This window comes from Alexandromys fortis, unplaced genomic scaffold (assembly GCF_014885135.2).
Source record: "Alexandromys fortis isolate MF-2015 unplaced genomic scaffold, M_Fortis_MF-2015_v1.1 scaffold_200, whole genome shotgun sequence".
NCBI lineage: Eukaryota > Metazoa > Chordata > Mammalia > Rodentia > Cricetidae > Alexandromys > Alexandromys fortis.
The window spans coordinates 607865-622001 of NW_026068148.1; positions in this window are offsets into that span (position 1 = coordinate 607865).

A 14137-nucleotide genomic window follows, 5' to 3' on the forward strand; every position below is an offset into this window, starting at 1 on the left:
GTTCTTGAATTCGGTTTGCCAGTATTTTATTGAGAATTTTTGCGTCAATATTCATGAGTGAGATAGGCCTGTAATTCTCTTTCTTGGTTGGGTCTTTGTGTGGTTTTGGTATCAGGATAACTAAAAAAAAAAAAATGATGTAGCAGACACAAACCTTTCTAATATCTGAATCCCCATAGCAAATCTGATGCCGTCCAGATCTTCCACTTCCATTGTCCATGTTTGTTCCAGTTGATTTTTTTGGCTCTGTGTGATAGTAATAGGAGTTTCTCGCCACTTTGGGCTAGGTGAAGGAACTGAACAAGACCCATGGCTTTGTCAAATGTGTGTATACATTACATGTCTTTGTCCCAAATCATCTAAGAGTAAGTTACAATCAGTTACTAAAGAGAAGCATCAAAAGAATGATCTTGACCCAAGCTCCCAAATAGTATCTGCTGTGTTTGAAATGATCTCTGATGCAATATTCATATATAGGGTTGTGAGCAAAACAGTAATTTTTCTAGTATTACTAAAAATAAAAGAAAAAAGAGAGGCTCTGTGTCTCTTACACCTTGCTATCTACAGTGCCTGTAGGTAAACACCTCTAGCAGTTCTACTTGTTCACAGAGAATGAAATCAGAAATGGATTATTGAAAAGGGCACAACCCACTTACGGTTTAAACTATAGCATTTAGCTATAGCTATCATGTATTTCTTGGAAAGAGGTCAAATTATGAGAATCACTTAAGAAGAAAAGAGCAACACTTTCTACTTGCTATGCAGTTTTTGATCATTTTTTTTAAAAATCCACTTTCTAGCTTTAAAACATATTTTGTAAACTTTATAAAAAATTGAGACGATAATATAATTTTACCATTTTCTCCTTCCTTTCCTCCTTTAACCCCCCCCCCAATATATGTATTGACTAACTCTAGGCCTTACAGTAACCTGAATTTACTATAAAAAAAAAAAAGAACCTTTACCCAACTCTTAGTTTACAAAGTCAATAGCCTTACAGACATGCAACAAAGCTAAGGATCCAGAGCTAAGCAAAACAGTCACCTGGGCACCAACCCTACACACTTAAATTTGTAGGATTTCTTCAAAGTGAGGCCCTATTGGGCATGGCTCAGAATCGACACTTACATATTGTGCATAATCCTAATTAATTATTTAGGTTTTGTTGAAAGTTCACTAAGAGATTACTGAACAAGGATGACTAATGGGCGCACTAAGGAGAATGTGAGAAAGCCCACAAGGCCATACCTTACAAGAACTAGAGGACTGAGGAATGCTGGGGTGTGGGAAAAGTAGTCTTCCCCAGGGAAGAGCATACCAATTGGTTATCTAGTACCAAATGGTCAGTCCTGAAAACATACATATAATTTAAATTAGACAGACAGAGCAGATTAAATTTAGGAATATATATGTATATACATATACGCATGTAAAAGCAATGAAAAAAGAAGCCATGAATTTGAAATCAACCAAAGAGGAGTATATTGGGGGGGGGTTAAAGGAGGAAAGGAAAGAGGAAATGATAAAAATTATATTATCTCAATTTTTTATAAAGTTTAGAAAATATGTTTTAAAGCTAGAGAGTGGATTTTTTAAATGATTGAAAACTGCATATCAAGTGGAGAGAATAAAAGCTGACAAAATAATTCTGCAAGTTGAGGATGTCTAGTTGTGTAGTGAACATTCTTATAACCTGCGATGGGTCCTGAGGGGAATCACTGGATAAAGCACACTGAGAAACTGAAAAATCATAGCATGAACCCTGAGTCTTCAAGAGAAGATGAAGTGATATTCTATATATTTGCCTAAGGAGGCAAGGAAGTGTGCAGTATATGTTAGAAAGTCTCCTAACCTGAGTGGTTAAATTTAAAAAAAAAATGTAGCATGCAAAGAAGCAATCTTAAACTCCAGAAATTTCTGCTCCCCAGAAATACTCCTTTTTGAGAGCTCTATCTGTTGCTGAGGTTTCTCTCCCCATCAGTTTGACCTTCTCCTTTACAGTCTTGGTCACCTCCTAGTAAGAGAGGATGAATTTCTGTCCAAAACTTTTTTTTTTTACAGTGGAAAAAAATACAAGCATGGCTTTTCCAAGGTTTCTACGCTTGGAAGAAAGGGGGATTTTTACAAATTTACTCTTCATTGTGAATCACAGCGTAGTCCTACTCATATTGGCCATGAATTTCCAGTACAAATTAAGATAACCTGGAAGTGAGTGATAAGAGCCAATAGTGCAGCGTTGCAGAAAAGCATTGGTCCAATTAGATTATGAGATAATTAGCATGATTTCTTACTTATATCCTCAGCACTTAGTTTCCACTTCACATGCAGCAACTGGCATGTCTATAACCTACATTTTCTGAAAATGTCAAAGAAACAGATTGTGTTTGTGAGGAGCAGTTTAGAGATTTTGAGAAGGGGTAAGCATAATGGGCCTAGAGTAGAAGGAAACAGAATCAGGATGAAGGGAAAGTCTCATGCCTCTTTTCAGAGCTACTAGAGGGCTAAAGCTGTATCTCTAAGGGATGGACACACTCCAAGACAGGTTAGTGAGAGGTGATAAAGCTAAACTGACAAAACGACATTGTCATAATTTTCCCAGTAACTAAATAATAAGATTTCAGCGGAAGTCACCAGTATGAATAAGACAGAGAAAAATCTAATGTGCCTTCAGTAAACTTTAGAATTCCGAAATGAGCAAGATTACCCTTTTAAGGGTTTCTGTGGGGATAAGGGTTGTCCTAGAAAGGATTTATAGCGTTCATCAGCCAAGCCTTTCTGAATTAGTTCTGGATTCAGTGGCCCAGAAACAAACTTGAGTGTCAAGATTGACATCAGGAGGATGGCAGCACAGGGAGTACCAAACTCCCATTCTTTTACAGATGCATTGGAAAATAAGCAGGAACTGTCAGACCAAACTCTGTCAGAAATCTGGAAAATGGTCAAAGATTTATAGAAACCCAGCAAGTAATAAACCAAGAAAAATGAAACTTCTACATAGTTGAAAGGTTTTAGAAGTTTTAATTCCACTCTGACCTCACCTGTTTCCCAATTTGGCAATGATCTTGAAGGTGACAGCCTATGTTCCCTGTGTCAGACATTGGGACTCCTGAATTCAGAGAAAGTGGAGTACATTGCACCAAATAATTGTGTGGGTCTGTCTAAAGCTGTCTTGGGGCTTCCTGGAGGATGGATGCCAAGTACTCAACTCCATTTCTCCTAACTCAGAAATCTCAGCATATAACAGTGGCGGGCATTGCTCAAGACCAGTGTAAGGTGGATGACAAACTTATATCTATCTTGGGTAAAATATCATGGTTAGTGAAAAGAATATACGACCTAAAGTCTATGGAGACACTCTAGAGAAATATTTTTGGTAAAGGAGAACAATCAAAATCACTCATGTTTACTGGACAATGCTGAAAGTCATGCATATGCTCCAGGCAGGGCATATGTTCAGAAAAGACCTATGAAGACCTTAAGCAAGTACTGATGGCTCATCTCTTGGCCTCATAAAAGCAATAATTGAAGGCTAAAGCAAAAGTATAAATAGCCTAACTATTAACAGAGGGTACCGGAACTGAACCTATTGAATATGTGAGAATAATTTAAGGAAATCTCTGTCAAAATACTTGCTGATCACAATCTAAAGGAACAGAGACTTCAGTAACCAAACACAACAAGAACCGCAATCTGGAAAAACAGTTGGGATATGTTGTTAAATAAGTAGACAAAGAAAGTCTTCCCTCATCCTAAAACAGCAAATCTTAGAAGGACTAAAGTATAACCCTCAAAACATAACATTAAAACATTAACATATATTTCAATAATAATTAACAAGGCATAAGAAGGAATAGGAAAGTATGGCCTACTTTGGGGAGGAACAGGAACTGCTTCCTAATAAAGTTCATTGTTAAAATGAAATTTACAGCTACACATTGAAAAAAGGAAAAGATTTAGCAGAGAATTATGGCATATGCCTATAATCCTAGGACTTGGGATACAGAGTTAGGCAGATCTCTGGGATTTTGAGGTCAGCCTAGTCTACACAGTGAGTTCTAGGACAGCCAGGATTGTTACACAGAGAAACCCTGTCTCAAAAACAACAAAAAAATTAGGAGTATCTTTCTTTTATAAAATTATGGTAGTGATAGGATATAGTAGTATCTGCAGAGGGCTTTTAAAATTTAAAAATATTCTTCACAAAATAAAAAACTGGGCAAAAACATATTTACATTCCTAAAGAAAGGGGAGAGAGAGAAGAGAATTTTTCAATCAACATTGCAACTTTTAATTTTAAAGAACTAGATAAAAAAGAGCAAAGAAAACTTAAAACAGAAAAAAGAAAATGTTTAAGCAAGGATAATCAAAACTGAGTATGAAAATAACAGAATCATTGAAAATAAGAACGGACTCTGACAATATCAGCAATATTGACAAGCTCATAAGTAGACAGATAAATAAAAGAAGAAGCAAATAACTAAATATGATAGAATCATTTCCCTCCATCTTACAGAAGATTCAAAGAATAATAGAATATTACAGGGTTAAGGAGATGGCTCGCCAGTATGAGGACCTGAGTTCAGATATCCAGCACTCACATAAAAGCCAGTGGTGTGGTGGCAACCCATAATTCCAGGACTCAGGAAGCAGAGACAGGGGATACCCAAAGCATGCTGGATAGTTAAAGTAGTCCAACTGGAAATTTCCAGGTTGAACAAGAAACTTTATCTCAGTAAAGAAAGTGGAGACTGATCAAAAGAAGGTACCCATCATGTGTGCACATATGTACATACCCACAGACATGCGCTTCCACATGTATAAAAATATGCATACACACATAATAAAGAGATGTAAAAAGAGACAATACTATAAACAATTGTGTGGCACCATATTAGACAACATAACTGTAATGAGGAGATTATTATATACATAAAAATTTTTAGAATTACTTTGAAAATCAATAAAAGTTGTAAACTACAAAGAGAAGACATCAATGATGTAAATAAAATAAATTTGAAAATAATTCTCAACAAAGAATTTTACAGTGTTGTGGCTTCACTGTGAATACTAACAGTCAGAGAATAATTGAAATTAGGGTTTTCTTTTCAAATTGTTTTAAAATGTAGAGGATGAATTGAATACTGGTCAGCTCATTGAATTAAGTTAGCATAACCTCACTACCCAAAACAGATATAGTATGAGAAAACTATAAACCCTACACCTTATTAGAATGCATACAAAAATCTTTAGCAACAACATCCTAGTAAATTAAATCAACGCTATATAAAATAATTTTAAACCATGACCAGGTAATATTTATCCTAGCAGTATGAGTAAATTCAGAATAAGAAAATTTATCAATATAACACATCATACTAAGAAAAAAAAAAAAACAGCCAGGTTGTGGTGGTGCACACCTTCAATCCCAGGACTCAGAAGGCTGAGGCTGGCAGATATCTGAGTTTGAGGCCAGCCTGGTCTATGGAATGAGTTTCGGGACAATAAAGATATGTATGAAAATCATATCCCCCCCATCTAAATTTACAACCAAGAAGGTGAAAAAAAAATGTCTTTTTCTTGGAAGCCATCCAATTCTCACTTTTCATTAATAAATCTACATCGTTTGCTCTAGAAGAAAGAAGAAAGAGAGAGAGGAGAGAGAGAGAGAGAGAGAGAGAGAGAGAGAGAGAGAGAGAGAGAGAGAGAGAGGAGAAAGATAAATGGATGAAAACATTTGCATATCACATTAAGATTTGGAATCTAGCTGGTGGTGGTGGAGCACACCTTTAATCCTAGTACTCAGGAGGCAGGCAAATCTATATGAGTTCGAGGCCAGCCTGGTCTACAAGAGCTAGTTCCAGGACAGACTTCAAAACTACATAGAAACCCTGTTTTGAAAACCAAAACCACCACAACAAAAAATATTGGAATCCATTATATTTAAAGGAAAAAAAAACCTATTGCTACATATAGGGAACCAGACCTGCCTGGGCCACAAAGTGTAAAACCACCTCTTAAAAATAAAATAAAATAATAAATGTCTTGCAATTGAATAAAAACAAGTAAATCCTAATTTGAAATGGGCATAGAACTTCTCCATAGAAGATATATAAATTCCATATTCACTTCTCCACAGAAGATATATAAATGCCCCATAAGCATATGAAAAGATGTTTAACATCATTAGTCATTAAGAAATGAAAATGCAAACTAAAGTGAGAGTGTTCACATCCAATAGATGGTCTTTTAATTTAAAAACAGACAATAATAAATATTAGGGATTTTATGGAGAAATTGAAATCCTTGTTCATTGTTGGTAGATATATAAAATGATAAAACTATCTAGAACAGGTCTGGTATACACATGCACACACAGAAAGAGAGAGAGAGAGAGAGAGAGAGAGAGAGAGAGAGAGAGAGAGAGAGAGAAATCACAATTTATGCTTTTTTTATTTTTACCTTATGATGATGTGACTATGCTACAGATACAGTAAAAGCCACACTTCTAATTTTGCACTTTCTATTGCTATGAAGAGACATGATGACCACAGCTATTCTTATAAAGGCAAACACTTAATTAGGGCTTGCTTACAGTTTCAGAGGCTTAGTTCACTATCATCTTGATGAGGAGCATGGCCATAGGCCTGGGCCTGGTATGGGCTTTTGAAACCTCAAAGCCAACTTCCACAACAACACACTTCTTTTAAGAATGCCACACCTACTCCAACAAGGTCATACCTCCTAATTCTTCTAATCCTTTCAAAGAGTTCCTCTCCCTGGTGACTAAGCATTCAAACACATGAGCCTATGAGGGCCATTCTTATGCAAACACCACACTATGAGACAGGATACTCTCTCCAAGTGCTAACCAGCAACAAGCCAGAGTGCCTAGTAAGTCATACAATCACAAGGGAAACAACCCACATAATATACTATGTTATTAAGCTGTGTTGTTTAGAACATTATGTATATAGAATGTATTTTCAACTTAATTTTCATTCTATAATGAAACAAAGCATACTATAATTATGTACAGACTTCTTGTTTATTCAAATTTTTTCAAACAATATAATCTGATCAAGGTTTTCCCCCAGAAACTCGCATATCCCTACCTGCCCAACTCCATGTCTTTTTCTCTCTTTCTCTAGAAAACAACCAGGAAAAAGCATACAAAGAAAAATCATAAGAATTTGACTTTTTTAAATACATGCGGTAATTTATATATTTTTATATAATTTTGTAATGTATTGACATAGATATGTTGATACTTGGTTGATGTAAGTTTATTTTATTGTTTACTTCTTTGAAATTATTTTATACCTAGACTGTTTTACTAAACTTTACCAAAAAATCAAATACACAACTTTCAACATTATAAACATTACCTTCTGATTTGAAAAGACAATATTATTTTACAGTAAAAACATCGTTTTTCAGTGTTTTTCACATTTATTGTGGTAAATCTCATCATAAATTTGGGGATATCTATACAATGGGATGGAATACATGATATAATTTGGATGAGCCTGGAAGCATTAATATTGGGCTAGGTGAATAAAAATAGACATGAGAAATCATAAGTTATATGTTTCCATTCATATGAAACATGCTTGATATATAAATTATACATACAGAGGCAGAATGTAGTTCAGTAATTGTTAGAATTTTGGAGTCAAGTGAGGGGAGAAGCAATGAAGAAAATGGGCACATCCATAATAATGTTTGACCAACTATCTTGGCATCCCATCTAGTAGCCCTGTCAAGTTGACAAAGTTATTAATCACAGGAGTGAAGTCTTATCTCTTTCTCTAGGCAGATTGGAAATGAAGGGTCATTAGTTCCCTCTTTCCGCACAAGCAGGATTCAGCATCAGTGGGTCTTATTTTTGCAATGATACAGATTAGATGAATCTTATAAAACCAGATTCCTATAGAAGTGAATTTCAGAGACTTTGAAAAAAAGGAGATTACTAGTTAGAATGACCTTTACAGATTTTTCTTTTATTTTGATTGATAAAAGCACATTACCCACCCACACATCCTACCCCACTCCTGTCATACATACACCTCTGAGGCTTTGGCTTGGTTTGGAAGTATGAAAAGGTAATTAGCAAGGAAGCTATGAACTTCAACAAAACACGAAAATTAGAAGTGTAGATTACAAACAGATTATAGAGGCTCCCTGGTTGTCAATTCAGTCTTTGTGAGCTCCTATGAGCCTAGGTAAGTTGATTCTGTGGGTTCTCTTGTGGTGTCCTTGACCCCTATGTCTCTTACAATCCTTTCTCCTCATCTTCCACAGTATTCCTTGAGCCCCACCTAATGTTTGACTGTGGGTCTCTGCATCTGCTCCCATCAGCTGCAAGAGTAAGGCTTTCTGATGACAACCAAACTGGGCATCAGTTTATGAGTATAGCAGAATATCATTAGGAATCATTTCATTGGCTTGATGTGCTGTATTTTGTTGATTTCCATAGGAGGCCTACCCTTTTCAGAAGAGAAATGGAGGAAGAGTGGATTTGGGGGTGTGCATAGCAGAGGTTGGGGGAAGGGATTAGTAAGAAAGGAGGAGGGGAACTGTAGTCAGTATGGATAATAATAATAGTAATAAGATTATATAAGCAGAAAATAGAAATATATCAAGGAGATAATACAAATATAGCGAGTTCTAGAAACCAGATACAATACCATTTTTTGAAAGGAATTAGATACAATCATACACTGAAACTTAGTAGTTAAATAAAGAAGCTCTAGAAGGTAGAAGATGAAGCATCCCAAAGAGAGCAGGATAATAGTAGAGGTCCACATGAGGCCGTGGAGAGGAAACAACTCATAAATCAGACAACTTCTCCATCTCAGACAGCGGGCCTTTTAGAGATTTTCATAGTATCGTGAGACCTGCTTGCCAAGATCTGGCCAGTTCAGGACAAACATGACTTCGAGTTCCTCCATCAGTACCTTCATCAGAAAATTCTGCCAAGAACTATGAGAAAATCACATGAGTCTGGAGGCTGAGAACAGATTTCATTAGCAGGTGGTAGAATTACAAAGAGAAAGGCCAAGAAGAAAGGAGACCAGAAAGAACAGGAAAGCACCTCAGTAGTGTTTGAAAGAAAAACTAAGCAGAACTCCCTCAGTGCCCAACAACAGGTCTAACGGGAGTGTTTCACTCTGTTGGGATCAGAGCATAGAAACGCTGAACTGTACCAAAGCAGAAAATGGTCTTATCAGTAAACCCCACAGCAGTTACTCTTACCCAGGTAAAATGCTACTCACAGTGAACCCCTTGGTCATTAGCACATTTCTTTTCTTTTCTCAAATTCAAGCCAGGCTAGAAAGTCCTACCTGCCTTGCTTTCTTTTTGTGGTTATAATTTCAGAAATGCTGTAAATTTCTGCCCCAGTTCTCACTGAGCCTGGTCATGAATTCATACTCCCACCTCATGACAATTACAGTACAATTCACCATTTGTGATGCTGATTGAACGTAGTTATTCATTCATTCAATGTGAGTATTTAGCTTATACTATGTACCAAGCATTGATTGTTTGGAGCAACAGAGATAAAGCAATGGGAATGTCATAAAAATTCCCCTATTTCACATAGCTTATGTTCTTGTGAACGTTTGAATGTGCTGCTCCGAGGATCTGAAAACCCAGATGTTTAACCTCTCCTGGCATACATGGCACTAGCAGTCTTTCACTTCAAACAGAAGTTCATTCCTCTCTGTAGCAATCTCATCATGTTCCTCCTGTAGCATCTGTTGACAGTCGGAATATGTTATAGTGAATGTGAAATAACTCCCACAGTTACGGATCTGATTGCCTGGTTCCCATTCTCCATAAGAATGGCAAAAGACTGGGATAAAAAGGAGAGTAAATGTGACTTAGAGCATCCAGTTCTTAGAGCTGTGGAACTGAATGTTCTACAGAAATGGTGGATCTTTAGCTACTCATCTGTTGGACTGAAATATAGGCCTATCCCTGACCATCAGGCTCCTGAGCCTCTTGAAGCTTTTGAAGCTAAATCCTTTGGGAACGCTCATGCAAATCCTACAGATACCTGCTACTTACCCATTAAGTGCCACACAGTTGACACTTAGTGACAATTACTCATGTGACTCATTCTTCAGTTCCACTCTGTCAGGTACAAAGAAGAGATACTCTTAATTTTTATGTGCTATGGATAGAGTCTAGGGTCTTGTGTATTTTAAGAAATTGTTCTATCACTCGGCTCTATTCTAAGTTCCTATTTTTGTTTTTGTTTTGAGATGGGGTTTAGAATTAGCCCAAGCTGACCTGAAACTTACAGTCCTCCTACCTCAGATTCCTTAGTGCTGTGGTTTGGGGCATGGACACCTAGATGTTATTACCCATCCTAAGCTTTGTTTTTCAAAGTAAGATGTGGAAATGACTTACCCAAAGTCATGGGCAAACTGTTCCAGTAACTTCATAAATCCTGCCCTCTAGTGTTATTTGCAAGTATCTTTTTCTGATCAGTCCCTCCAAGCACATGTGTTATACACTCCTACTATAACATACATAACAGCCATGTTGAAACGTCTTTTCTGTTCAGTGAGTATCGTTCCCTTTGCATGGGAATACCAAGAGAAAAAGAGAGGAGATAGTGTTGGTAGTGAAATGATATTCGATAGAATAAGACAAAGAATCTAAATTTCTGTCCCGAGTTTGGAAGTGGGGAATCAGAGGTCTGAGAAGTTTTGTAAAAGACATCAATATAATGGGCGTGCCACAGTCTCAGACATTTGAATAAATTGTGAAGTTAATATTTCATGGCATAGCTTGGTGGTAAAGAGAATTCTTCAGTTTTGACTAGATTCCTGGAGTAGATAGAAGCATCTTCCTTGACCATCTGGAGGCTTTAGTGAATTCCATTTCGATTTGCTTGCTTTCTTCTTATTGTTTATTGCTTTCTTATTTTCTTTGTTTTGAGGGCTGATGCTATGGAGTAGGCTTACATTGTAAACATAGAGTGTATCCTGCCTCACCAAGACCGTTCTAAGTTTTATTTAAGGGGTGGAATAGAAAAACTAAAAAAGCAATATGAAAGTGGTCGGTGATTCTTTATGACTTATTATAATTGATTGTCTCTACCCTAGCTCCCATCAGACCTTTCTCCAAAGTTTCTGACAGTAAGAAAGTAAACCGATTTTATGCCAATTACCTCTATTCTCCTGTGACCCTGTAGTGGAACTGGTAATGAGAAGGATAAAGATCTCGAAGGCCAGCAGTAAATGGAAGTTCTCGAGCAGCCTGAAGCATCAGGCAAGTAGATAAACATCCCCCGAAAGAGTTGAAAATTGATTGCTGTCGTGAATGGAAAAAGTCAGTTTCAGTCAGGTTATTGATTATTTGGTTGTTGAAAAATTATCCTCAGTGCCTGAACCTGTGGAGCAATTAACAATGAAAATGGAAACATTTGCAAAATAAATAAATAAATAAATAAATAAATAAATAAATAAATAAGCTGATATGACAGGGACACAAATGAGGTACGAAAGGTAAAGAACACTGGAGGCAGCTGCGCCTTTAATTTAATCGTGGACAAAGTCAAATGTGATTGTTGCCAGTCAGGCCCCAGAGATTCCATTTTATTTTTTCTGCCTCTGCAAAAAATAATACTTGCTCATCTCATCACATTGATAATGCATTGTCAGCACTAGGGGGACAAACTGTGTGCTTTTCAAATTCAGATCTAAGCAAGACACTGAGGTAAATATTCTTTGGGACCTTGGGATGTTACATTTCCTTCTGAGTTCCTCATTGCTGAAGCTTTTGATGAAGGGAGTTTAAATAGAGCATTGCAGTACACAAATGTTATTTCCACGCAAAGCATCCCTAACCCATCTACATGTTTAACTCCCTTTCTGAAAGATGAAGAGTCTAAACTTTTGCTCTCAAATAACCCAACCACTCCTAGGTCCATGAGGAAAACTGGGGCACATCTTTGTCCAAGTTTCTCCCTTCATAAGTACTTGTTTTAAAGACAAATAAGACACTTATAAACTGAGAAATTAAGCACAATTCATGACTTAAAAGTCATCACATTCAGTGTGTCAAATATGAAGAAGATAAATTCTGTAGAGAGGAGGCAAGCAGACCTGCTTTTCATCCCGCCCTGCTCCCGCATGGTTACTTTACACCCGAAATAACAACACACAAACTGTATTTATTTAAACACTGCCTGGCCCATTAGTTTCAGCCTCTTATTGGCTAATTCTCACATCTTGCTTAACCCATTTCTAATAAATCTGTGTAGTACCAGAAAGTGATGGCTTACCAGGAAAGATTCAGCAATTATGACCTGGTGGCTGGCTCCACTGCATCTGACCCAGAGAGGAGAGGCATGGCAATTGCCTCACTTCCCTCTTCCTCCCAGCATTCTGTTCTGTCTACTCCACCCACCTAAGGGCTGGCCTATCAAATGGCCAAGGCAGCTTCTTTATTAACCAATGAAATTAACACAAAACAGAAGATCCTCCCACGTCAAAATTCAGTGTTATTTACAAATTATTTTTATTAGTCGAAATCTCAAATCATAGGCATTTGAGCCCTGGGATTGATTCGTCAACTATATAAGAATGGAGAAAGTGAGCTGAGAAGTGAGATGGTGTACATTTTCTCTCTGCTCTTGACTGTGGACATGACTGACTACTTCAAGTCCCTACTTCCCTGACTTCCTCACAATGGTGGACAGTATAACCTGGAATTCAAAGCCAACTAAATCCTTTCTACTTTATTTTATTTTATGTTAGTCTGTTTTTGTTTTGTTTTTGGAGACAGCATTTCTCTGTAGCTTTGGAGCCTGTCCAGGAACTTACTCTATAGACCAGGCAGGCCTCAAACTTACAGAGATCCACCTGTCTCTGCCTTCTGAGTGCTAGAATTAAAGGTGTGCACCACCACTACCTGGCACTTTCTACTTTAAAGTTGCTTCTGTGGGGGTATTTGCCACAGGTGGGGAGAGCTAAAGTGTTTGCAGATGCAGGGAAGACACAGCAGCTGGAATGGACCATTCTGTGGTGATGGGAATTCACATGGGCATCTTCTCACATGATATCAGGAAGGACAGGGAGTTTGAGGGAGAAGCAAAGCAGATCTTGACTCCTCCATTCCCCATGAACCCGTCCCCAGCTGGGTGTCATATTCTAAATCAGTGGTTTTCATCCTGTGGTTTGCCACCCCTTCGGGATCAAAGGACCCTTTCCCAGAGTGGGCATATGGGATAACCTGCATATCAGGTATTTATACCACAATTCACACCAGTAGCAAAATTACAGTTATGAAGTAGCCATGATAATATTTCTATGGTTGGAGATCGCAGCATTAGGGAGGTTGAGAATTACTGTCCTAAAGGCACAATTTCCCAAATGACCAGCTGGGAGCCAAGCATCTAAACATAGGAGGCTGTGTGAGACATTTCACTTTCAAGCCATAACATCTTCTTTTAACAGAGTCTATAGAAAGAGCAGAGTCTATATAATGAGGTGACTATGGTCATCACCCACTGAAGGCTCTCCCTCCCTAGACCTCCAATTCCTCTTCTGAAAATTGGAGGAGGTTTTTTTGTTTTGTTTTGTTTGTAATATCCATAGCATGCCTTGGTTCACAGTCTCCGCTACAGTTTCTGGGGATAGTTAGTTCCTTGCTAGGCTCTGTCAAACTCCGAACTGACTTCTGTTTTCTCTTCATAATTTCATCTCACCAAATGGTGACTGACGGTCTATAAGCAGCAGAATTCAAAATAGGACCCAGACTTCCCACATTTCTGGGTGAATATATCCCTTGCCCTGGGTATTGAACAAAACATCAATGTAAATACAGTTTTAAAAGTATTACAGATGTAATTAAATGGCTAAATAATCTGACCATAAAATAGAGCAATTGTTTTAGTTAGACACATCAAACAGCATAAATGCTTTCAAAGTGGAGTGTTTTCTGTGGTTGATAAGAAAGAAGTTACAGACAAGACAAGAAACAGTACAAATCCTTTAATAGCTGAGTGAACCCTAGCCACTGATGGTAGTAAAAACCCATTTCTGCTAATAACTTACACAAAATTAAAAGAAACCCTAATTCCTGCCAGGCCATACAGTTTGGGCCAGACATCTTGAGTTCA